The sequence below is a fragment of the Protopterus annectens genome, chromosome 8.part0 (assembly GCF_019279795.1).
Source record: "Protopterus annectens isolate FY-2018-M chromosome 8.part0, PAN1.0, whole genome shotgun sequence".
Lineage (NCBI taxonomy): Eukaryota > Metazoa > Chordata > Ceratodontiformes > Protopteridae > Protopterus > Protopterus annectens.
Window position 1 is genome coordinate 1,036,493,665 of NC_056741.1, and position 25,678 is coordinate 1,036,519,342.

Genomic DNA, 25,678 nt, shown 5'->3' on the forward strand with positions numbered 1-25,678 from the left:
CCCTTTCTGAAAGATATTCATAACCATTTTGTGGTTTTAAAACTGGTAGGAAATATTTTCTTTTTATGAAGATATTATTTGTCCTTATGTTAAAAATCATTACAATGGTTTGTTTTTGTAACTTCATTTTTTTCTTTTTTGCATTTAATCCCATTTGCTTTTTTCTTTGTTTAATACATCTTGAAAGGCAGACAAGTATTAAGTATTCTGTTTTTTTTTTCACTTACAAAGTCAGATGTATGTAATGATTTCACCTTGCTTTATAATGGTTATTGGTTATATTTAAGGTAGTAATTAAAATATAATATCATTCCAAAATGAATTGCGTATTGTAGCTCTGAATGAATCATGCATCCTTTCGCTTTCATCATAAGAACCTTGATGCCCTGTTTCTTAACCACAATTGTGTCTAGGGACTTTAGACAACAGTATATAGTTAAATCTGTTATGAGTAAAATGCCTGTGGCTATCCTTACATGGCTAATCATAATGAAACTTTTTTTAATGACTGACTGACTCATTGGTACTGAAGAAGAGTGTCCTTCAATACATTCTATAACACCTCAAGGCTGCCAGAAGGGTCTACAAAGCAGATAGGCTAAAACAGATACCAGGTAACTGTCTTATGTCCAACCTCTATACCAAGGTCCTGCTCTCCTGTATGAGTAGTCAAAAGGTTTTGATCTCCAAGAATCCAGGAGGCCTTCCTGGCATAAGGACATGTCTTGGATTATTGGAAAGGAGCAATTGTGATGACCTGGTCTTTGGGGCAAGAAGTGATGGTTTGGAGAAGTAGCCAGGTGGTTACATTAAACAAACGGGGAATTGGGTACTATAAAATAAATCAATAAGTCATTTTTCTCCTTATAGGTTATGACCAGCGAGTAAGTGAAATGTTGCCCTTCATGAATTTTACAAATCTTTTAAAATGCATTGGAAAGGTTTATTTTGCGTGCAGCTATTCCTTTTTTTCTGCTTTAGTGATTTGTTCTGAAGGCTCCTGTTTGTTTTTTCCTCCTCATCACTCTGCTTTCAAAGGGAATGCCTTGTCACAGTCATTGCCTAACACAGTTCATGACATGGACTTCGCTTTTGTTTTCAGTCTCTTTCTCTTTTTAATGAAAGCAGAATTTTGGAAAATAATAAATGCTTAGTAAACTGAAACATTAATTACTTTAATCTGGACTCAATATCTTATTTCATGTTGATCTTGAGGAAACCCAAATTAACTAATAGGTAATTTTGTGGTTGACACATGTACATCTCTGTTTTTTTAAAGGTATGAATAGCCATGTTGCTTATTATAAAGAGGGTTTAGTATTCCACACTTTTTTAAAACATGATTTAGTGTATTTGTTTAAAATGGGGGTCTGTTTATTGCTCTTGTGACTCATCAGGCTGTATATGATTTGGGGAGAAAAGGTAACCAATAAAGAAACCCCAGCCTTTTAAAACTTAAAAGTGCTTTTGCTGGTAGCAAGAGCCCTACACCTCTTTTACTTATGTATGTTAATTTTGATATCACACTGCTTCAGGTTAAAATGTGAATACTGTGTCCCCAGATTTGTACAGTCTCACCATTTACTAATAAAACATGTTTGTGATCAATGGCCTTTTCTCCGTGACAAATTAAATACTGGCAGATGAGCTGTGAGCCCTAGGATTACTGCCATTTAAAATTATATCATATTTTTATCTTGTTCAAGATTTTACCACTTCTATGAATTATCTTGCAGAAATTTTTGCAGGCTTTAAATTAACAGGTTTTAATGTGGTCTTTCTCAGCATTATTTGACTTAAATTGTCAGTTATGTCTGAGCTATTCTACTGTCGAGCTGATAGTCTGGCAGTAAGAAGGCTGCAGGTTTTATTATTCTTATGTTTCCAGGTTTTTCTGATCATCATGCAGTGACGTCACATTTTTGTAGCTGAAACACTACCCATATTAGGACATACTCTGCAGGCTTAGAATTCAGCAACTGTGTGGTGCCAACCATGCCAATCCCTTCCTGCTCATGTAATTAATTCTGGTTCTCAATTTTACATAACTACATGAAGGACTCAGAGATACAATGCATCCAAATGTTGATTGTACTCATTGTGTTAGAAGCAAATAATGAGCATTTGTTAGGACTAATGAAAGAAAAACCTATTGCGATATAACAGTTTCTATACAGAGAAAAGTTTGACATTAGCAATATATTACTGTTTACTTCTCTACCTCATAGTCATCTAATAAGAACATTTTAATTAGGCTTTTAAGTGCTGTTTCTTTTATGCTTATTGCGTAACTAATTCAAGAATACTCTTTTTTTTTATTTCTCCAAATCTTTTGAGTTTCTAATACCATGATGGGAATGGACCCCATTCCTAAGTCAAAGTACAATTCAAGTTCATGAAATTAGTATTGTTTCACTCTTTGATGTCAGCCAGTAGTGCTCTTCACAGCACCCATAGTGTGCCCAGTAATGACTCCTTCTGCAATTCATATAGAGTTACATGTATTGGTAACATATTTAAATAAGATTGTACTCTTTTTTATAAGACCTGTGACTCCTACTACTATTGGAAGTGTCTGGGTATCTTTCTTCCACATTGCTCTCATGTCTGCATGCAAATCCTGATATTTTATGACTTTGTGTCTCTCTGTATGCAGGACACTGTAGTCACTGGTTGTGGCAATTTCAATGATCAATGCTACTTTTGTCTTCTTTTCATGGACCACTATATCTGGTTTTCTTCCATCTGTCTTTTGAACTGTTGGTGATGGATGATCCCATGTGATGTAGAATTCTTCATTTTCCAAGATGCTTTGTGGCTCATATTTCCTGTGTTTTTCAGTCACTTCAATAACATAATGTTTACACAATCCCCAGTACAACAGTCTTGCCACATTATTATGCCTTACAGTATACAGTCCTTCTGCCATTAGTATACGTATCTATGTGAGAAGAGTGATGTCATAGTTGTTATTTCATCTGACATGGGCATATGTCATCACTTCACCATAGTGTGTTACAGTGAGAGGCTGGGTTGTTTTTAAAATAAAAGCATGACATATTGTTTTGTATTTGCACATTCTATATTCAAACCTTTGAATGTTTTCTTTTAAACAACTAGCAGTTTATTTTTTGAGATGTAATAGAACACAGAGTGAGGTGAGCAGCCACTGCTCTGCTGTGTCCATCTGTGCAATCCAAGCCATCTTTTGCATTCTGCTAACCATAAGTACAATTTTATACTGTATTTTACACTTTTAAATTGTATTGTTTTTATATTGCTGATTTTTTAAAACTGTTCTTGCTGATTTGTTGCACATTTTGTCTGCTGTAGCATAGATTAGATTCAGATCTGCTGGAATCTGTTTCTGTTTATTAAACTGAGCACTAAACCAGGTTATCTTTTGTTGGAAAGGGCCCTCCTGCACCCTTGTGGCAGGAGAGTGCAGTTAGGGCTCATTTGATTGAAGGTTGCTGGCACAGGGCTCGGTTTTTAGCTTTTTTATTGGTTAAATTGTTTAATTCAGTGTGCTCACTGTTGCTACATAAGCCCTGCATTTGAGCAGGTTTGCGCTTGTTTTATTACAGCTCCACAGAGTTAGGTAACCAGCCACTGCTCTGCTGTATTCATCTATTTTTGCGTAGCTCACCACCGTGCACCATCGTGTACTACTGCGCAGTAGGGGTAACCATTGGCAGTTAGACAGAAAAACTTCAGTAGATAAATTTTCCCTTAGTAGCTGCCTGTGATCTGACCAAGAAGTCCTTAACTTGTGCTTAGCTGTTCAGAGAGCACCTCAGCCATGCTTTTGCTCCTTAAGCAGTTCCAAAACCACCAAATCTACAATAGTCTCATACCATTTAGAGAACTCCCACTAGTATAGACCCTTTATAGACCACCCCATTAGAGACCCTGCTTAGAGCACTCAGTTATACCACACCTCTCCATTTTCTCTCCCCACTGTGAAAACAGGATTTAACCTAGTATTATGGATGGTCAGTTTCCCTCTATTTATCTTGCTAGCCAGCTTGACATGGGTATCCTGAGGCAATGTAGCAACTGCCTCATATACACTGACAATCCTATACTCCTAAATTATCCATGTACAATTTGTGAGAGATGCATCTACACTAAGAATCTGCAATCCTTGTTCTCCCGCTCACAGAGCAGTAACACTGAATAGGTTGTCAGCTCACATACTACACCTCCTATGCAAACCAAACACTCAACACATAAACCATCATACACAGAGGTACTGACTAGAAACCTACCTAAATACCAGATACCGTCCAAGCACAAACATGCTACACCTAATACAGCACATACAGCACTCAATGCACATATAAACACAAGCATCAGTGTCTCATCATATAAGCCCCTAAGGGAAAGCACATCTAAACCAAACGTTTTAGTCATAGGTAACTCCATTTTAAGAATGGCAGATGTCCTACTCACCAGGATGGACAAGGAGAAGTTTACAGTCAGCTGTCTATCAGGTGTCAGGATCCATCAGATCACACATGCACTCAAGTTTCTCAGCAACAAGTACCGTTATGAATGTGTCATAGTTCATGGTGTGAATGGCTTGATATGTACCTGAATAGATTATATGAAGAGAGAAAATATTGAGCTCTCTTAATATGTGGCCCAGGCAGGTATGTCCCTAGCCTTGAGCAGCATTCTACCCTCACCTAGGATAATACCACAATATAAACAAAATAATGATTGACTTCAACAATTGGCTTAGTTTCTGGCGTCATCCTAAGGGGATCCAGTCCCTGTCAGCCTGTGATGACATGGTTGATAGACCACACTGCTTTGCCAGAGATAGTCTTCACATGTCACCTCTAGGCTTTTGGTTACTGGCTAAGGCACTTAAATCCCCCACAGTGCCATTTTTAGGCAAGGTCTCAAGAACAACATTTTCAATGTGTAAATATTACTCACAAATAAATTAAAGGTTATGCTGCTAAATACTAGGAGTTTAAATAAGAAACTGCACTATCAAGAAGCACTCCCCACCCTGGAGGATGTTGATATCTGTGCAGTCACAGAACCTTGGTTCAGGGCCACAGGAAGTACACTGGCGTTGCAAGGCTACAATGCTTTCCACACTTTCAGACCTCAAAATAAACGTGTGAGAACCAAAGGAGGAGGAGTATATATCGTCATCGGAGATAAATAAATGTGGGACACCCCTGCACAGCCCAGTAATCAAGAGCCTCAATCCTCGCCACTAGCACCAGTGAGGGATGTGCATTTGGGAGGATGACAAGTACACACACAGTAAAGTATAATTTCCCTTAAGAGCACACTGAGTTCACAGTCAGTCTGGGGCTGGTTTCTCCATCTCTCTCCAGATCCCCAATAAGACTCCCCACTGGCACAACTTAAGGGTTAAGATCTCAGCCAAGTGGTCAAGCCAAACCTCCAGCATTCTCTCTGACTAACCAGTGCTTCATGTCCCTGCCCAAGTAGGTTACACACACACTTTGAGATTTGATTTATATACAAACACACTGACACTCCTGGGGAAGGCTGGCACAGGTTTACTAGCTATGCCCCCTTTTGCCCAGACTATAAGGTAGTAATCACTGCCACCAACCACTCTTACTTATCAACTGCTATAAGGCCCTATCCAAAGGGTGACCAGTCCTACTGTGTGATGTTACTATTGTCCAAATGGTAAGCATGACCAACAGCAAGGCTATTGGTGTGGCCTATACAGTGTCACCAAATACATATGCAGGTACTCTAAGAGCTTAAATATCTCTAAAAAAAACAAGCCACAATTAAAAGGTTTAAATATATTTAATAATAAATAATAAAAGCACAAGACAATACTCAATAACTCAACACAATGACAACAGAGTTCAGAATCATAGGAAATATTTTAAAACAACATTGCAGGACAGTGTCACACAAATACAGAAAACATCTAAACTAATCTTACTATATTCCTATCTATCTCTAAGAGAAATTACTGTAATCTAGTACTTACTATCAGCAAGGCAGAAGCACTGATGAGATTATGTTTCTAGGTCCAAAGACAAGTGCAAAATGCACAGACCTTCTCTGAGAGATAGTTCTTAAATCAATAATACACATTACTGCTGGTTAACCAGGATGACATCACTCTTTGTCACCTCTGCCTTTACTTCCCAGGCTAACAGAAACTTAAAATTTAACACCTCTGTGTCAAAAATACTTTTCTCTCAGAAGTTTGCCTAGAACTGGAAGTCGTAAGACCGTTAAACACTTTTACATCTGAAATATGTAATTATTTCTGTTTCCAGACAATACCAAGAAACCTCTAGCTATAGGCATCCTGTCTCCTAGCTGAAACTGACATACCATGATTGTAAACAATTTCAACGTATTTTCTTGAGGGTTTTCAAGTTAACTTTGTATGTTCCCATTACTACTATTAAAACATACATTTGCACAGGTATATACATGTCTGTTCTTTTCTAGTAGGTACACTGTGGTTACATTCTTGAAGCTCAGTACATAACATACAGTTTAACAAACACACTTCTGCACCAGCAGTTTAATATACACATAACATTTAGTTCTCTTACATTTGTAAGACAAACCTATGGACCATATTAATATTCACAAATGATATATGATTATTTACAAAATTCCAGATAGCTGGGCTGGCAGCATTTCAGTTTGTCACAACACCTCTAGACTTGTTAGACAGGAAAACTCCATGCAGTTGCTCCAGGTTCAGCTAACTGTGGATAAGACTCCCTTCTAGTCATTGTTAGCTATAGGTCCCCTTCAGTGAACCATGACACCCATGCTGCTTATTTGGACCTACTTGAGTCAATCAGATTACAACCAAACACTCAAGTCATAGGCAATTTTAACTGTCCCTGCATTGAGTGGGAGACTTATACAAGTACCAGCATGTTTGAACAAAGTTTTCTGGACTTTGTTGACACAAATGCCCTCGAAAAATATAGTATGCAACCCCACAAGGGGCTCCAATATTCTCGACCTGGTCCTCACCAACATGGATGGACTGATGCACTACCACAAGTATTGGACCCTTACTGGTTAAATCTGATCACACATCAGTGACATTTGAAGTAGCTGTAATGCCTGAACTACTCTGAGATGAAATCAGGCTAAAAAAGGGATGGCATAAATAATTTTCAAGCTCCTGTTCCCACAGATGGCATTGGCAATTATACTGAGATATACACAAATGCCCTGTACAATCACTTATACAAATGTATTGACACTGCTATACCTGATAGTATCAAAACAAGATCCTCAAGAAAAGCAAGCCTCCCTGGTGGACATCTAGCATGTTCTAGCATAAGTTATACAACAAGAGGAATATGTTGCTGTCTAAGAATGAAAAAGAGGACCCAGCACTGGAGGGACACTCTCCTCTGCTTGAACAAGCAAATAAGGCAACTTATAAAATCCTCTAAGGGCAACTTTGAAAAAAAAAATAGCAACCATAGCTAAAGATAACCATAAGGCATTCTTCAGCTATAGCCATAATCTAAAAAGTAAGACCCAGGTGTGTGCTGAACTAGTTGTGGATGGCATCACACACAATGATCCTGTGAAAATAGCTAACTTATTAGCTGACAGATTTGGTAAAATTTCACCCCACTGTCCCTCCAAACATTCCACAAAGCATTCCCTCTACATCTCTCTCACTTTGCATATCCAAAGAGCAAGACATTAATGCTGTCTCCAAGGCCAAAAACACAACATCTGTGGGATCAGATGGCAACCCAGGATGCATTTTAAATGTTCTAAAACATGAGTTAGCAACTCCATTAGGTACTCCCTTCATCCACAGCCTGAGTACTGATTTTTGTCCCTGCTAAATGGAAAACAGCAATGATCATCCCTCTTCATAAATGGGATACAGCAACAGGGGTCTATATTACAAGATCAAAACTTTAATCGAATAACTGAAGATCGATCTTGTAATATCGGAACCTAAAAACGTTGAACGGTCGATTCAACCCAGGGAAGCACTTCCCTTGGCCGTTATGTGGATTATGCCCCTTTCTCTAATTTGGAGCGATCTCGGAGTTGGTATATTTAGTTAGGGGGTGTGGGGGCACAGCTCCCACATTGGGGGGGGTGGGTAACCCCCACTCTTAATTTCAGATTTAAAGGGGGGGTTGATGTGGCCAAGGGAAGTGTTTCCCTGGGTTGAATCAGCAGTTCAACCTTTTTAGGTTTTGATAACTTAGCATGGAGAACATCGATATCTGTGCAGTAACAGAAACCTGGTACTGACCTGATCATCACCAACATGGGACTCTATGCTCTATGACCCAGAAGTGTATCCCTCCTGGTAAGATCAGACCATAAACTAATCTCACTGGATATTCACATCCCCCGACCCACCCCTGCCCCAGGAAAACCACAGTGAAAAACTTGCACACTAAAAGGATAATCACAAAGCTGCTTTTTAGTTATGTTAGGAACCTGGGTGGTAATTCCCAGATATGCTCAGAATTAGTCCAAAATGACAAAACCCACCAAAGGGCAATATCTATCCCAGCAGAGTGCCTTTGACCTGACATCTGCTCTCAGGTAAGAGCCGCCTCTCAAAGCTAAAAATACACAGCATCAATGGGACCCAGATGGTGTCCGGGCGCCTCCCATGAACTCCAAGAGAAGCTAAAAACCCACATAAAGCTACTGTTCAGTCTTCAGCCTACTACAGGATAGCCTGACTAGCTTTGGTCTGCAAGCCGGAAAGGAAATCATCACGGACCTCATAATAAAGATATTGGGGGACCTACAAACACTGGATCCTACCCAGTTCGCTTTTTGTTAGGGCAGATCCTGCCTCTTAAACCTGGTTGATTGTAGATGGATTGCAAACTGGCTGGCAGGACAGAAACCACATGGTTAGAATTGCTGGAGCCATGTCAGACTCAAACCAGTTACAAGTGGTGTGTCCCAAGGCTCAGTCCTGGGACCTGTTAGAAAACATTTTATATAGCCCACCTAATCATGAAGGGATTCACATCTAGATCAGGGAGGTCATCGTGCCTCTTTACTCATCCCTCATCAGGCTCATAATGTACCCAAGAGGATCAAAGGAAAGGGCTCAACATGATGCATATGCTGCCGGGTTAAAAACTCCAGCTCTACTCAGTGGCATACCACAAAAAATCCCAGTCCAGGTTAGAGAGTCCTCATTGACTCTCTCAAGAGGAATCTTGATGTATCACTGGTGTCACTGTTAGACAGAGGCACAGTATTGCCCTAGGGCAGATAGCCTAGTATGAACCTATGAACCTATGAACCTATAATACAAGATTGATCTTTAGTTATTCGATAAATTTTGATCTTGTAATATAAATGCCAGCAACAGAATCTAGGAACTACAGACCCATAAGCTTAATCAGCTTTATCTGTAAGGACATGGAACAAATCATCATGGACCTTATAAATAAGGATATAAATGATCTCCAAACCCTTGATCTGACACAGTTTGGTTTTGTCAAAGGCAGGTCATGCCTGTTAAACCTGATAGACTTCTTTGGAAATGTCACCAAAACCATAGATGTAGACAAATCTGTGGATATAGCTGAGTTTGACTTAGCCAAGGCCTTCAACACAATTCCATAGTTGGGCATCATTAGTTAACTATCCCAATTGAATATCAACACTTATGTTGTCAGGTGGGTTGCTAACTGGCTCACAGACAGATCACACTCAGTTAAAGTTAGGGACTTTACCTCAACCAGCAGACCTGTTACCAGTGGGCTTCCACAGAGGTCAGTGCTGGGCCTCCCTATTGCTTGTAATGTACTTCTCAGAAGTTCAGGTCAAAACAGAGGGGCTGTGACTGACTAAGTTTGCTGACGACTGCAAATTAGGTGTAATCATTGAATCTACAATGATGTGTGTCCCTAATTGACAGGGGTGACAGGTGCTGATTGAGCTTTCTTTTTTGGGGATAAACTCTTGGTTAGGCTTGTAAGGGCCCCAGGGCCATTAGCCTAGTAACCTCCTATGATCCTAGGATCCTATGTCATTATACTTCCAGAGGGACCTAAATAAAACAAAAATTGGTGCCAAAGCCATGGACTCAAACTCAGTGCTAATAAATGAACTATCATCCCCTTCAGTAAAAATAATATCCCTGCAGACTGTCATATAAATAATAATACCCTAAGTAACAACTCAGTAGTGGGAGACTTGGAAATCCAAGTTGACTGTAGCTTAAACTTTGATGACCATGTGTCTATTGTGGTAAGGAAAGCATTTTACATTGCACACCTCATTAGAAAAGGCATTGCCTCAAGAGTGAAAGACATCTTAACTCCCCTGTGCTTGACCCTCATCAGGCCAGTAATTGAGTACAATGCTCACTTTGGTATGTACCTTACCAGGTACTTGCAGCATCTTGGGACACTTCAGAGATTTCTAGCTAAAAAAAATCCAGGGTCTCCAGCACATGTCATACATTGACAGACTAAAGTCACTGTCACAGTACTCAGTAGTGTACAGACTGCTTAGAGGAGACTTGTGCCTGGCCTACAGAGCAATCTCAGATCAAAACCTAATGGAAATGCTGCACATCCAGAAGTCAAATGGGAAAAGGGGCACCTGCTCTAAGACTTTAACCTGACCTACGACATAAATTGGACTTGCTGGAGAGACAGATATGTCTCTCAGAGGTGGCCACACCTCTGGAATAGACTACCAATTCACATCAAACAGAGCTCCTCTGTGACCCTGTTTAAGCATAGCCTAGATGACCGGATGTGAAACTGTAAATTCCTGCCGGGAATTTCACCAATGGGTAGTCATTGCTAACTAAGATCCAGAGTTTTGAAAGGATACTTTATATTGGGTTTATCTAGTATTATATTGGGTACACACAGCTAGGCTTATAAAGATGTTTGTGTCACTAGTCCAGTAACCATCTACGAACCTATGAACCTATGAACTATATGCTCACGTAGTCCATTAAGCTTAACTGATGGAGTATACTGATCTAAGACAGTAGCTAGACAGGTGAAGCACATTTATTGGCTAAACTACTGAAGTTTTTAATGAACAGTATGTGTCCATTTTCATAAATGATAATGATGATGGTGAGTGTGGACTGCTGTTTATTCTATAATTCCAGTAAATCAGTTATTTACAAAATACCCTAATTACAAGGTATCTTTCAAATATTAATATAATAAATAGTTGAATGATATTAATATTATGGCACGTGATGAAACTGATATAATAAAAACTGGATAGAAAGCAAATTAAATGGAATATTCACAAGTACCCTTATAAGCTTTCATAAAAAAGTCTTAAATAACCCCCTAAAACCCACCAGAAAGCAGGAGTCCTGAAGCTATGATGGCAACAAATTCCACAGATTATGGGTGCATACAGAAAGAGACCTCTGCCTGGGAGTATACAAACAATATTAGGTAAGCAATCAAAGAAAATATAAGAGGCCTAGCCATGTACATCTTTGAGAAGGCACACTTAAATGTTCTTGGCACCAATTTTGAGTATTTAATAGTGCCAACCTCCCAAACAATGCAAGGCCATGCATGATAATCTTGCTGTAAATTTATATCTACACATCTACTAATCATGACTAGCCATAAAGGCAGACAAAGTAATACTTTGCTTGACCTGTAGTGGGGACTTATTCCACAGGCTGGGAATACCTAGAGTTAAGAACCTGTTGCTCCAGCAAGTCTAGATTATTTGTTGGTGTGAATTTGGTCACCAGAGGACATCACATACACATGCCAGAAGCTACTAGCAGTCCTAATTGTGGTGAACAGAGGTTAAGAGCCAATGGGTAATGCAGTAGCAGCTTTTGCACTGAGGAAAGACACAGCCCATATATGGCCAAGAACCATAGCATGAGAACCTCAAATGATGCATGTGCTGTAATAGACAAACAGTGCACATCCGACAACAGAGGTGTCATGTGACAGTAAAAAGCCACTCCAGAGAGCAAGGTCCCTGCAGAATTCTGTACCTACTGTGATCATGCTTGCTCTGCATTAGGCAGCCCTGTGTAACGAGCCCTGCTGTAATCAAGCTGAGATGAAGCCAGAACATGTAGCATGGTTTTAAGGTCCTTTGCGGCAAGAAGCTGCTTGATTAAGATGATATCCTTCAGACAGCAGCATGACAGTTTAAAAATGTTGATACTTGCCTTGCAGTTTCTAGATGAGGCCAGAGCAAGTACCACTCTTTTTAAAATCCAGTAGTTGAAGAAGGTGTTTCATTTGGGTTATATTTTTCAAGTTTTTACCACTTGAACAATTTACCACCACCTGAAACACTCTGTACTGTTAATGAGTCATCAAGAATCACATAAAGGTCAAGTACTTTAATATTAAACTCTGAGCGATTACCCCCGTAAACAGACATGGGGTTAAGGTTAGAACATTAGACGTGCAGGACGTAACATAAATTATTACAGCTTTAGCATTGACTGTGTTGACTTTGAGATAATAGCTCATCATGGTTTTTCTGAGGAAGTCTGCATACTTTCCAGATGAAAAGCGCTTCAAAATATCACATTAAAAGTTTTTATACTTGGTGTTGCTTGTTGGATGCCCTTTTGGTTTCGCCAGGTCCTGCATTGTGGAAATAATAGCTCATCAGACCATTGAAGATGGCAGCAAAACAGTCATGTTAGAAATCAAGAGGAACCTATCAGATGTGAGGGGAAGATAGGGAAATGTTCTATAACTTTATCATAACAGTGATATTAAAAACATTTATAGTCAACCAAGTAGACAAACATTCAGATAACAGAAAAGGGCCCAAATTAGAACCTAATAAAATGCTACATGACATGATGGACAATTAATCCAGGAGTACTCCCTGAGGCTTGTCTGCAGAGATAGGATGTAAACCACTCAAGGACAGTAAATAACATCTCACAGCAGTCAAAATATTAATGTTATCAGTCAGCTGCATTTAGTTACTCGATGATCCTAAAACATAGACTATATTAAAGTATAAACAATATGTTCATTTCAGTTGTCTGTGAGCTACACAGGTAAATCAAAATACGATGGCAATATAACACTATTCTGTGTATGCAATAGAGTGTCCTGATTTTTTGCAACTAAGGTTACCCTTTAATTAATTTTAATTAACTGACTTAAATTAAGCTATGCTTGACTATATCAGCAGTACTGAGCTATCAGCTTGATTCTCTGCTTGCATTCTACAATTTGCATACCAGACTACTTTTATCAAACTGGTTAGTTTCTATTTTAAGAAATTTTGATCCAGTTATTTTTCATATTGTCATTCATTTACTTCAGATTAATGTCTTTACATGTATTTATTTATTAAGGTTGTTGACTGGATCAGTGATCTGGTCAGAGACCATTTTCAGCCAAGACCCGGGCCTAATAGACAGTTACAAATTTTCACATTCATTTACATCTCTGTAATACCATATGGTACAGTCAGTGTAGCATATAATCTACAGAGACAAGTAATATTTGACATGAATACAGTACAAATACAGGAACCATACAATGGTGATGTACAATGGATAGCATATGACAAGCACTTTACATCTTCATTAAAGGATGTCTTGATGACCCCCATCTAAAAAAATCCTACATATGATCTGGAGCACTTCTGCTCCTTGTCTAACCTTCCCTTTATTGATTAGATTATTGAGAAGGTCATCTAGGTACAACAAAGAAATTATAATCTTCTAGACACATATCAGTCTTTTATTTGGAGATTCCATAGCCCAGAAACTGCCTTGGTTAGGGTATTTAATGACTACATGTCACAAAAAAAATCAAAGATTGTATTCCATTCCTATCAAACTTGATTTCCTGAGGTATTTGATATGGTTGATGAAGTGGGCTTTGCAATGGTTGATGGAGGTAATACCCTGACACATCGAAACACATTTTCTATTACTAAATTCATAACACCAACAATCTCATCACTGACTGAAATGTTGAAATCACCCAGAACTACCAATTTAGTAGATCTGACACAGAATCAAGTAGGAAGCTTATGAACTCTTGTAGGAAGATTTTCATGGTACTAGCTGGAAAGTATATGAGAAGGAACCCGCAGCTATTATGCACCCAAATAATTTTCTGTATTATGTAAGCAACTTGACTAAGGATAAGTCTGAATGATAAAGTCCTATCCCCAGTACTGATATCATTCTACCTGTGCAAATGAATAACCAACACTCTCTGTGGGGCATAGCCACTGCAAAACAAGAACCAAAGATCTGCTATAGCCAGTTTTTCAATGTTAATGCAAAATCAGCATTATACAACAAATTGAAGATGAGCCCAAGTTTGGTGTTTATTGACCGTACAGTCATATAAAAAGTCCTGCAAGGAACCACTGGTGCACAAGTCCCAGCTATCATGTTCTGATGACATCTAGGAAACCTGGGTGTCTGGTAGAGACAAGGTGAACCCCTTCCAGTAAAAGATTTTTCTCCAGGGTGGTGCTGAGTGACTAATGCCATCCGACTGGTACATAAATTAGTGAACAGCAACCATCATTCAACATGCCTCAACAACTTTGCAATAGCAAATTTTCCCTAACTATGCAAAATCCATAGCAGGTACTTGTGTAAACACACATGGGTGGAACAACAGAAGAAGGTCATGGCTGTCCTGTTATGTTAAATAAAAAAAGATTGAGGAAAATTTAGTCAGGAACACTGATTTGGGATTAAGAGGAGTCATTTGTGAAGGAGCATACACACACACACACACACACACACACACACACACACACACACACACACACACACACACACACACACACACACACACACACACACACACACACACACACACCAGATATCCCTAAAGCAGAACAAATAGATTCCAATAATTAAATATAATAAATTAAATGACATAAGTGAATATGGCAGTCATAATATGTGACCACTTACTAACTACTGGAGGAACAATAACAGTTATAAAAAACATTAGGAAGCATCAGTAAATAGTCTGGAAGAAGGAAAGCCAAATCAGGTATGCATCATTTGCAGTACTAGAATGAGTTTTGTCTTTTCAGAAATTTGAGTATATAAATCAAAATGAAACAGAACATCAGTCACAGCCTGCCATGATAAGTGATGCAGTCCAAAGAAAGAAAGAAATACAAGTAAGCACAAGTGACAGACTAGTACTAGAAGTTTTGGGGTAAGTCCAGTGGCCAAATCTACAAATTATGGTAACTTCAAAGGAAGAGGGACAGGAAAATGAATGAACAAAATTCTCAAAAGAACCGAAGTGCCTTATAATCCGAAGTACTAAGAAAATGTGGCAAATCTACAACACAAACAATTAGCTAGTGTGAAACCATTCTCAAATCAAAAACACTGCCAAATGATGGAAAATCAAAACATCAGCTCCTACAAGATGTCTGGCTGCTTTATCCAATACGTCTCTGTCAGATATATGTAACTAAAGCAAATGACCCCCAACTCATTGAAACCAACAGGTGGCAATGTACTACATGTAATTACAAATGTGTCAGCTTGCAGCAGAGCATGGAGATATCGGCATGTTGCTCAGGGCAGCAGTACTGCAACATTCACAGCACAGCAGCATGCATAACATATCAGGGGACTTACTTGGTTTACTTACAAAAAGTGATGTTCCTTTTATTTATTTAACATTTGTTTTTATGTAGGAGAGCAGGTGTTACAATGTTAACAGTGCAACAGCGGATACAGTGGGGACAGATGTCACAATGCTAACAGTGCAAAAGGGGATACAGTGGGGACAGGTGTCACAATGCTAACAGTGCAAAAGGGGATACAGTGTGGACAGGTGTCACAATGTTAATAGTGCAAAAGGGGATACAGTGGGGACAGGTGTCACAATGCTAACAGTGCAACAGTGGATATAGTGGGGACAGGTGTCACAATGCTAACAGTGCAACAGTGGGCACAGTGGGGACAAGTGTTACAATGCTAACAGTGTAACAGTGAATAAAGTGGGGACAGGTGTTAGAATGCTAACAGTGCAACAGTTGATACAGTTGGGACAGGTGTTATAATGCTAACAGTTGGGGACAGGTGTCACAATGCTAACAGTGCAACAGTGGACACAGTGGGGACAAGTGTTACAATGCTAACAGTGTAACAGTGAATAAAGTGGGGACAGGTGTTAGAATGCTAACAGTGCAACAGTTGATACAGTTGGGACAGGTGTTATAATGCTAACAGTGAAACAGTGGGTACAGTGGGGACAGGTGTTACAATACTAACAGTGCAACAGTGGATACAGTGGGGACAGGTGTTGCAATGCTAACAGTGAAACAGTGGGTACAGTGGGGACAGGTGTTACAATACTAACAGTGCAACAGTGGATACAGTGGGGACAGGTGTTGCAATGCTAACAGTGGGAACTAGGTTTTTGTTCTTGCAGGCTATGGTCTGCAGAAGCATATATATTTTTTATCTTATCTCTGTTTCCTGGGATTATTGTGCAGTTCTTTGATGTGACCTGACTTCCCATATTATTCTAGATGATGTGTGGTGTGCACAAGGCCTAGGGATTGGCATAGCATTATATCAGTGATCTGGCATGTGGGCAAGGCAAACCATGACTTACACAGCATTTGGCCAGTTACATTTACAACATAGACTTTTGGCTGAGGGGGCTGGAATCATACATCAAAATTCCTACATAATCACCCCATTCCGAAAACAAAGAATCATCAAATATTTTAATGTAACTAATCAGCAACAATATCAGGAAAATAAATAAAGATATATGACCGTCTAAAAGAAGGAATCAAGAGGGGCAGTTGTTCACAAGGTTCTGATATTAAAAACAATAATGAACTCATATGGACTCAGGTCTGAGGGCTGGCATAAGCGATTTTCAGCTGGCATAGTGGTTAATGTTTTTGCTTTGTAGACACAAGATACAGGTTTTGATTCTCACCTTTAAAAAGGAAACTAGCAAGGCATAAAATGGTCCCACAAGGGCAGCTAACCTAGTACTTACTAATAAACCTTATTGTTGTCAGGTTATCAAATGGAAGGTATAAATGGGATGTGGCCTTTTTTTAGGTCCCCAAACTTGAAAATATAATATGAGGCGTCATCAATGTTTTAAAACTGTTTTAATAATAAATATTACATAATAGCAGGTCATAACACTCCACCTGTTGACTGGTTCTTCTGTTCCTCTGGCTCAAATGTGGTAAATAAAATAATTGAACACAGCTTGATGTATAACTATGCAACAGTGGTAAAGGGTACTTTGTGTTAGCCTTACACTTGAGGTTATTAATGCTGTTATTCATTCTGAATTAGGATTATCAGACCAGTATTGTATATCATGTGAATTCAAGGCTCCTGTGGCCAGGAAAATATCTCATGACCTTGCCTAAAGAAAATATTAAAATTTCAAAATCTGTAGCTATTAATTGTGATATTAGGACATGGGACTGACAGAGAGCAATGAATGGTCAGAGTATCAGTTAAAGGTGAAATTTTTTCTCTAGCTACAAAACTAATATGGTTGATAAATATATTCTCATGGATTCAGTTATACCTATGAAGAAAGGATTTCCACCATAGAGGACAGCCAAGGTGACTAGCTTGAGATTATGGAAGAAAGGCTGTAGGTAAAATGTAGGGAATATCAATCTTTTAGATCAAGAATGATGAAGGCTAAATGCTCGTATAAACAACTTGTAGTCAGAGTGCCACTTATAGTGCTTTGTTCAAGTACCTGTGTGCTTTTGTGAAGGGTACGGCATCTAATATTAGTATTAGTTTTCAAGACACTTTTACAAGTGATGCTGGAATATAAGTTAATATCTTTGCAGATACATTTTTGACACTGCCTGAAATTATAAGGAGGTATCAGTAGTTGATATAAACAATATGGACAAATGCCCAGCTCTTTTGATGAATAGAGTTTTAAAGGCACTTACACAATTAAATGGTCTTGTGTCACAGAGCTAGATGGTCTAAATGTCTTTTTTCTTAAAAAAACTTTGTTGGATCCTTAATGCTGTACATGACTGATACGTACCAGAAAATATTAGATGATGGCTATGTTCCAAATGAATGGAGGAAGGCAATTGTTCTTTTTCCCAAGGGTCAGTCTTGTTCTAATGTTAATGATTATAGACCAATTAGCGTAACAAGCACATTAGGGAAATGTTAGGAAAGAATAATGAGTTCATTAATGGCGTCAGATATACCTGGTTAAGGTGTTTACCTTACAGACACAAAGTACACTGCTTGATCCCAACCGTTCAGAAACATACAAATGTTAAAAAGGCTACCTGGGATCGATAGCAGAGAAATCACTTATGAAAATGTATCAGTATAGTTTTGTTTAAGGTCATTCTTATTTGACAAACTTGATCAGTCTTTATTTCAATATAATCTAAGCCATGGATGTAGTCCCCCCCCCTACACACACACACATAGATGTATTTGGATATTGTATGGGCCTTTGATATTATATTACATAAAGACATTATCAGTACTTTAAATAAGCAAATATGAATTTTTATATTGTTAAATGTGTTTGCTGTTTTCAAAATAGGACTTATTAGGTATGTTAGGTTACAGAATAATTATTCTTCCATTAAAACAGATGACTGGGTCCCACAGGGGTCTGGTATGGGTCCTTTATTGACTTGACTTTTTATGTCTATAATGCCTGTTTTAGAAAATTCATTATGGAGTAAATCCACAGACAGTACAAAAATCGGTAGTTGTCAGTATAATTCTTTATCAGAATGAAGTTCAAAAATTCTTAAATTCATAATGGAATGGCCTGAAAACTTGTGACATGCAGTTTAATACTAAAATGTATGATTTTATATTTCATTGTAAATAACCTCAGCTATAGTTATGCTCTGAATAATAACATCTGAACGCTGGCAGGCTGCACAACAGACTTGGGTAGACAGCAGATTATCATCTGAAAAGCACTTGAAAGAAATAATAAGATCTTAAAGTACACTTAACAATGTGCTTATATTGTATTTCTTACAAATGAAACATTGTTTTGCTTCCAATTTTTAGGCCCTTGTTATAATACTATGGGTCTTTCTGTGTTTATAATATTACACAACTAAAAAGGTTAGACAGGGTACAGAGATGTTTTACAATGCAAATTAGATCTCTTAGGTACTTGGCATACAAGAATAGATTAAATAACCTTACCCTATATTCCACTGGGTATAGATTGATGAGAGGTGATATATTAATTTCCAGGTGTTGAAATGATGATGTTTTTCAGCAATCTTGGGAATTTCATGTACTTTACATATGTTAAGTACAAGGAATAATAATCTGGTAGTTTCCTTATCATTATATAAATCAACTATTATGTTTTGCTTTTTTTTTACTTTAGAGCAGGAAGGCTGTAGAACACATTATCTCTTTATGTTAGAAATGATGCTACCTTTTCATTGTTTAAGAAAGAGTTATATCACTCATTTAATGACTTGCTATATAGTCCAACATAGACTGACTTTAAACAAAACTCCCAAATATCAACTGCAGTACAGCATGGGGGAGGATGCTGCATTCCTGAGTGCATCATCCTTCAAATGAGATATTAAACTGAGGTCCCATCTGCTTGAGTTTGTGTTACCTTGGGGGGATAGAGTATTTGTGGCACGTGGAGGGAAGATGCTGTACTGGGAGTCCAAGGAGTGGTGGAGTTGGATTCCATGGAGTGGGTTGTAATATATGTATCCTTGGAGGCTGGAGGTTCACAGTGTGGGATGGGAGTCATATGGGATACACTGGGTTGGGGTCTTTGTTGAACGATGGGCTGGATCCTTGATGGCATATTACCCATGCATCACTCCACTGTATGTCTCTCTCGATCATCCCTGTGCCTGAAATGCCCCTACCTTTTTTGCTGCAGCCATGTTATGTACTACTGCATAGCAAATAACCTCATGGTCTTTGCAAAGCAAGTGATGATATTCTTGACTGTTGGACACAATTGCTTATATGCCTATGGTACAGCACAGTGCCCTCACAGGGATATCAGGTTGCATAGGTGTGACCATTCTGTCCACAATGTCCCACACACTGCTGACAATGGAAACAGTGACACTGTACACCTACCTGCATGTTCTACAATTGCCATGTGTGATTATGTAAATAAGCAAAACCTTCTTAGGACTTATATAATCCCTGTGTAGTAAAAAATTCACTGTTAATCAGAGTAGTCATCTGAAACAAAACTAACACTAATATAATTTTTTTGTTCTCTCTCTCTCTCTCCTTTTCTGTGTCACTGTTCTTCTTTTTTGCTGTCTTGTTTGATGCTTGTTGTTTTATGCCTATCCATGTATGTTACCATTTTTGCAGCCTTCTCCATGGCTGTGCCATAGGTGAAGTACAAATTTCCATCCCACTATTAGTCCTGCCCAACCCCCACCAGCACTCCACCTGGCTCTAGGCCTGCCTCCCCATATGGTGTGGAGGAATGCAGCCTGGTGGCTTTACTGGTGTCTGATTGTAGTCACTCAGTAGATAGGAGTACTATTGATCCCACCACTGGCATTGGCAGGGGTTCACAATTTGTCATTCAGTGGGAGTTTATGGAGGTAGTAGGTGGTGTTTTAGGACCAGTGACTAGATGCCCACATTGGCTTCCTGGACAGGGTGCTCATGTAGGTGCATGAGTAGCACCATTGTCTGGCTCTACCATCACCACCATCATGGCAGACAGGACCTAGTAGAGAGGGTGGTCACAGTGGTGGTTGACATCTGGAAGACAAACTCATTCTATTCCCCATCCTGCTAATCTCCTTCCTTATGTGTCACATGTCTCCCCATTGGTCTTTGCCTATGTTTTATGTTTGTTTGCATGCATGCCCCTGCTTTCACACATCTAGCATAGTTCTCTCTCCTTCCTTGCCCCAATGTTCACTATCTACCTACCCCTATATACCCTTCATCCCCTTCCCCACTTCCACTCTTACCTTCCCTGTGTCCTTATCTATGTTCCCCTCCATTTAAACAAAAAACATATATAAACATTGCTGAGTTCCACTTACTGTGGCTTCCAGTCATTCTTGTAGCATTGCAGTGTTGTGCATGTACACAGTCTTAGGATGCAAATGTTACTTTTTCACTACATGTTTTCTTGCCATTCTAGGCAGCAATTGCAGAAATCATTCTCTCACTCTCTCTCACCACTGAGGCTTTGTTTTCATTGGCAGATTTCATCATTAGCTGCATCCTTGGCCAAGGGAGTGCTGCTAGTTAATTGATAATCTTGTCTGAGCCACATAACACACCTTGGCATTTCAACAGCTGCCTTAGAACGTTTGCAGAAGGCATGTTCCCTAGTCTCAGTGCATATACACCATTGCCTTTTCCTTCATAAAAATAAATTATTTTATGAATGAAATATTCTAGGTTTAAATTTAATAAATGACATAATCATCGTTTATTAATATATATTTTGATTAATTCTTTATTTTTTCTCCAGAATGCCTGGATGGCGCACGGATTTATTTTTTTATTTTATTTCATTTTATCCATTCATTTATTTATTTGTTTTATTTATTTATTTTTCATCATACTGAAAATGTATACAGTCCAAAAGCATGCATTGCTTTGAATTGTCTACATTATAGAAATTGATGTATAGTTCCAAAGATCCTGGCCATTTCCCATTGTAGACTGATGACTTAATAAATCCTCTTTTAAAATATCACATTAGTGTTATCACAGAAATAAACACAGCTCTGGATATATGTGGTGCTGTTGCAAATACAGCTGATGTACTCACTGGCCATGACTGCAATTATTTTTACCACATGGAACTAACTAGTGAAAGACAAAAGGATATCATAAAGGCAATCAAGAGATATAATATGCTCATTAGTATGACAGCGTAGATGATTAAAACTGATTTATTAACTAGCTGCTCACAGGTACTGGATTTGTTTCACTCAGCTTTCATTTGCCTTCTGTGTGAGCCCGAGCAAGTCCCTTAACCAAACAATGGTTTACAGAAGTTGGATTTGGCTCCTTGATGGTCTCCTGGACTGCATGCCTAGTGACTACCTATGAACTTATGCCTCTGTCTCCCACCTAACCACTCAAGGGTTAGGGGTAATATGGTTTCCAGTGAGCAATGTTCTTTACTATCATGGAATATAAAATGGCAGGATGAATTAGTTCTCTAATAAAAACGTATACTTAGTACCAGGTCACCATCGTATATTTAATTATTTTTGATGGGTAACATTTCTACTGACCAAAGACTAAAACTATTTCTGTTGCAAAGGTTAAATTGTAGATTTTTGAACATATTCCATGCCTAAATATGTAAGCAGAGTATGGCTGGCTCAGATTGCTTGTGACATAGTTTCATTTTATTTTACTTTATTTTACTACTGGGATCCATTTCTGTGATTTTGCTGACATGCAGGAAGATTAATGCTGGAGGTGAGCAGAACAAGGATATGTTGGGACATTAACTTTTTGCCCAGCCCCTATCCATGAGGCACTCAGCAAATAAACTGGGGATGAATTTGTGGTTTCCAATCCATTTGTCCATATTACATTTGAATGGAGTAATAGTAGTACTTTACTTTATGTGGAGTAGAAGATGGCTACACAGAAGAGGTATTATCTGTGATACATACCTATCTCTCCAACATGTTATATTTATATTGTAAAAGAGGCTGAGATCCCTTGAGTGGGTGTTCATTGCAACACTAGGCTTGTGAATATGTAATAGATGTGACAGGACAGAGTTTGTTAAGGCCATCTACACGAAACAGAGGTCACCTCTTAGTAGCCTGAATGATACTGAGAAGAAGGATAAGACTTTGAGGCAATCTGCATAGATTTTGTAATTTAGGTCCATGAGGTTTTTTAGTGAGAAAGTCTTGTGGTTGCTCCAATTGTGACAAGTGTTTGGACAGGTACATACAGAAGGAGGCATTACATTCAAGAGCTGAGTACAACTGAATGATTACATTCCTGGGCCTGGACACCATACTTTTAGACATAAGCTGTGTGAGGAAAACGATCTTCCTTATAATGGGCACATAGTGATCAAAGGATAGTTCATTGTTTAAATAGGTCCCCTGGTCCCTGACTTATAAGATCAACTTTCAGGGGTGCGTTATCAAACATGATAGTTGCAAGGGAAGTTGTGATTGCTAAATTAATAAAGTAACTCAAATGACTATCTCATGCAATACTTCATTTCTAGTGGCATTTTCATCAAAACTTTACTTCCTCATAGAAAATATGAGGCTTGTATCATTCAGCTACCTAACATGAAATGAACTCTAGTCTAGCAAACCAAATCCATCCATTAAACAGCAGAGTTGATGAGCTCAAGTGCAGATCCCACACATTGTTTTGTTTTGTAGCATTAAATCAGGCGTACTGTCATCCAATATTCCTTACAACAGCACTGAACATCTCCCCTTAAGTTGGCTAACAGCAACATATGTGCAAATCACAAAACTGCAAATCTGACCAGATGTGATTCTATTACATTTCCTCACTAAACTGTAGTTTGACCTCATCTGTCTGACAGACAACCCTAGAACATGTTTTGCCACCAGCTTCACAACTGACAGCTCTGGGTGGGTGGGTATTGGATGCATTGCCTGCAGTAATCTGACACAGCGTTGCCATAAGTAGTGATGTATAATTCATCACTAGTGCTTCATCTTGCTGTCTCCCCATCATCAGTGTAACTTATATCAGCTGCAACTCTACAATGTATCTATAATGAGGGTTAATCCTCTCTGGCCAGTAGAGCAAAGGATTCCACTTTTTCAGTGCTCAGTCACTTTAGCCTGAAGCATATATACCCCTGAGGAACACTTTGCTGAATTCCATGCTGGAAAAGTGCATACTGGAAAGCAAATGTGTATTAAATCTGTTACTGTCACACTTGATGATTTAAAGACCGAGATCACTGGAGCTTGTGTCAGTGGAGTGGTTCGGAGGGAGAAAGCAGACGTTTTAGTCCTCTGCTCTCAGTAGTTATGAGTCACATGGTTAAATGTACACAAAAGATGAAATTGTCATTCCTTGTCTCATCATAGCATGTGCTGCTCATACTGCTACAACTGCATCACAGGGAAAGGGTACATGCTCTGTCTCCATCATCATAGGGAAAGGGCACATGCTCTGTCTCCATCATCATAGGGAAGGGGCACATGCTTTGTCTCCATCATCATAGGGAAAGGGCACATGCTCTGTCTCTATCATCATAGGAAACGGGCACATGCTCTGTCTCCGTCATCATAGGGAAAGGGCACATGCTCTGTCTCCATCATTATAGGGAAAGGGCACATGCTCTGTTTCCGTCATCGTAGGGAAAGGGCACATGCTCTGTCTCCATCATCATAGGGAAAGGGCACATGCTCTGTCTCCATCATCATAGGGAAAGGACACATGCTCTGTCTCCGTCATCACAGGGAAAGGGCACATGCTCTGTCTCTGTCATCATAGGGAAAGGGCACATTCTCTGTCTCCATCATCATAGGGAAACGGCACATTCTCTGTCTCCATCATCATAGGGAATGGGCACATGCTCTGTCTCCGTCATCATAGGGAAAGGGTACATGCTCTGTCTCCATCATCATAGGGAAAGGGTACATGCTCTGTCTCCATCATCATAGGGAAAGGGCACATGCTCTGTCTCCATCATCATAGGGAAGGGGCACATGCTTTGTCTCTATCATCATAGGGAAAGGGCACATGCTCTGTCTTTATCATCATAGGAAATGGGCACATGCTCTGTCTCCATCATCATAGGGAAAGGGCACATGCTCTGTCTCCATCATCATAGGGAAAGGGCACATGCTCTGTTTCTGTCATCGTAGGGAAAGGGCACATGCTCTGTCTCCATCATCATAGGGAAAGGGCACATGCTCTGTCTCCATCATCATAGGGAAAGGACACATGCTCTGTCTCCGTCATCACAGGGAAAGGGCACATGCTCTGTCTCTGTCATCATAGGGAAAGGGCACATTCTCTGTCTCCATCATCATAGGGAAACGGCACATTCTCTGTCTCCATCATCATAGGGAATGGGCACATGCTCTGTCTCCGTCATCATAGGGAAAGGGCACATGCTCTGCCTCCATCATCATAGGGAAAGGGCACATGCTCTGTTTCCGTCATCATAGGGAAAGAGCACATGTTCTGTCTCCATCATCATAGGAAAAGGGCACATGCTCTGTCTCCATCATCATAGGGAAAGGGCACATGCTCTGTCTCCATCATCATAGGGAAAGGGCACATGCTCTGTCTCCGTCATCACAGGGAAAGGGCACATGCTCTGTCTCTGTCATCATAGGGAAAGGGCACATTCTCTGTCTCCATCATCATAGGGAAATGGCACATTCTCTGTCTCCATCATCATAGGGAAAGGGCACGTTCTCTGTTTCCATCATCATAGGTAAAGGGCAACATTCTCTGTCTCCATCATCATAGGGAAAGGGCACATGCTCTGTCTCCGTCTCTGTTAAATTAGCTGGAACCATCCAGGAAGGAAATGGGCATCGAGTAAACATTCATGGTCTCTCTTTCTCTATCTCTCTTTTCCTCTCTCTTTCAAATAAAAATCTCATGCATGAATGCACATACAGATACAAACACACACACACACACACACACACACACACACACACACACATACACACA

General features: G+C 39.3%; 1 protein-coding gene across 1 annotated transcript in view; it reads left to right on the forward strand.

Annotated features, from left to right (window-relative positions):
* The window catches only part of FAM131C (family with sequence similarity 131 member C), a 1,671,064-nt gene that overhangs the window by 1,549,412 nt on the left and 95,974 nt on the right, over positions 1-25,678 (forward strand). The window lies entirely within an intron of this gene.